Genomic DNA, 2440 nt, shown 5'->3' on the forward strand with positions numbered 1-2440 from the left:
GAAGCCAAAAAAAAGACATCCAGCAATTTGGTGCAACACCATGTTGCATCCAAAAATTCAAAATATATCAGCCGTAACCTCATCATTTTGCAAAATCCATTGGGTAATAGGGGGGTCATCTGGGTAATAGAAAAATCTATTGGGAAGAGAAATTCTGGTGGTTTTTATTTTTTATTTTTTGGCGTGATCTCTCTATAAAGGACACGGATTTCCTCCAAACCTGTTTGGAGGAAATCCTGCAAACAGGGACAGCTGTCACTAATAGAAGGAGACACGATAGTTGGGGTCATGTGCAACGCACATGACCCATTTAGGCGTGGAGATGTTAGGGTTAACAACGTTAGCCACACTTTCTTCTCTTCTCAAACACACACAGCCCAGCTTCACGCCTCTCTCTCATCTCCTCCACCTCTGTTTTCTAAGCAAACTTAGACCGGCGAGATCTTGTGAGGCGAAATCGACGGCGGCCACCGATCTCACCGAACAACTGACAGCCCCTCTCTCTTATTTTTTAAATTAGAAAGAAACCCTGGTTTATAATAAGAGACAGACTAGTCTAAATCTAAATCTAATACACAGACACAGCCGCAAAGCAAAGCAAAGCAACTCTACTGTGGAGATTCGGACATTGTCTTTCCCTGCCGATAGTCTGCCGCCTCTACCGGTAATTGTGGCTGCCAAGCTTGCCGGCCTTGCTCTTCCAATCGATACTTCCCTACCTCCTAACTTTGCTCCCACACTTCTCTTCTCTAATGGGTATTCATTCTTCTTCTTTTTCGATAAAGATTTGTTTTTTCTTCCTAAAGCTTAGATTTTATTTATCTGTTTTTATTTTTACTTATATGGGTCTTTTTAGTTGAATTGATGTATTGGGTTTTGTTTCTCTCTTTTGTCTTTGATGTAATTATATATTTCTGCTGCTTCCACGACTTATAGGGATTCCACTTCCATCTATCTATGTTCTTTATTCAATCAGTGTACCCCTTTTATGGGTTCTCAAGTTAAAACCCAAAGATGCTGTCTTTTATCGATATGTAATGTAATCACTGTGAGAGATTTTAGAGATTCTACAGTACTCAAACTCAACCTCTGCATTGTAGGCATAAATTACATGGAACATATGTGCTTCTTTGCTATATTGCTCGTGTTGCTAGCCTTCCCAATTTCTATGGACAGAATGCATATGAATCTGGCCAGGTTATTTTCTTTGGAATCTTTTTTTAAGTTGTTTTCTATTAATGTTTTACTTCATTCTAATCCTGCCGTTGCTTCTTCTCAGATTGATGAGTGGCTGGAATATGCCCCCGTCTTTTCATTGGGTCCTGCATTTGACAAAGTTTATGTGATGGTAGTAGTTGGAGCAGCCAAATTGAAAAGGAAGTTTCAACTACTCATGACTCTGGTATTTCACTACTCATGTCATGTTTAGAGCATGATGGCCTCTCCATCATGAATAATTTCTAAATTCAAGCTCTTGATGCTAACATCCATCCGTTTCTTCTTGGGCAGAGATATAACCACTTCATTCCCAAATTTTGTTTTCCACTTGCAAGTTGATGACACCTGAGTTTCTAGCTAACATCAAGTTGATAGTATTTAGCTGGAAGAGCTTGTTTTTCTCTTACTGCCAATGTAGCTGGATTGGAAGTGCTTGGTTGGACCATTTTAGCTTTTGCCCAAATGGGTCTGAGCTATTTGTTTGTTGGTTGGTCTCACTGGGAATTAGAGAGGAAAGGAATTCTCTGGCATTTCACCATACTTGTGGTCAAATTGAGTTTGTGCTACTAGCACTTTGAGAGTAAAGCAGAAAAATTTGTAAAGTATATCATGACTTGCAGATGAGGTGAAACTAAAAGCAGAAGTGCAGAAAATTGATTGGAAATTGTAGCCTTGGCTTCCCTCAATTATTATTTTTATTTTTTTTTTGTGTAAAAAGTGGCTTTTTTTCCTCTTTTGCCTAACCAGTGGCACTTAGTTCTTGATTTGTGTACAAGTGCATGGTAGCATTGATGTTTTTCAGCAGATTATCTTTGATGATGTAATGAATGAAAATGTAATGAATGGAAAGTGTTATTGAACGTGTATTTTTCAAGCTATGTTGTGTTATTATTGTGAGGCAAATGAGCCTTTTTGAACAAAGAGATGCAGATGGGTTATGGTATGGATATTTCTTTTTGATGACTGAAAGGGAATAACAAATGGGTTTTTCTTTCTTTCTTTTTTTCTTTTAATTTACCTTTCCCTTTTTCTTTTATGTTTTCTTTCCTGAGAAGAGAGTGGCCTGATTGGCAGATTCTTTTTGTTCTTAGTAGGGAAGGAGGAATCAAAGAATCTGACCCTAGAGGCTGTCAATTTGGCCATTACTACACATTGCTTTTAACATACAGTACTAATAGCACCATTACTACACAATGAGATGCAGGTTTGAGGAGTTTGAGAG

General features: G+C 38.2%; 1 long non-coding RNA gene across 1 annotated transcript; it reads left to right on the forward strand.

The window, feature by feature from the left end:
- Positions 1–317: 317 nt before the first annotated feature.
- Positions 318–2071, forward strand: LOC126693129 (uncharacterized). The gene is made up of 3 exons (XR_007645213.1): positions 318–1197; positions 1280–1402; positions 1510–2071. It is a non-coding gene; the product is annotated as an uncharacterized LOC126693129 (long non-coding RNA).
- The last annotated feature ends 369 nt before the right edge of the window (positions 2072–2440 follow it).

Source organism: Quercus robur, chromosome 7, assembly GCF_932294415.1.
Source record: "Quercus robur chromosome 7, dhQueRobu3.1, whole genome shotgun sequence".
Taxonomy (NCBI): Eukaryota; Viridiplantae; Streptophyta; class Magnoliopsida; order Fagales; family Fagaceae; genus Quercus; species Quercus robur.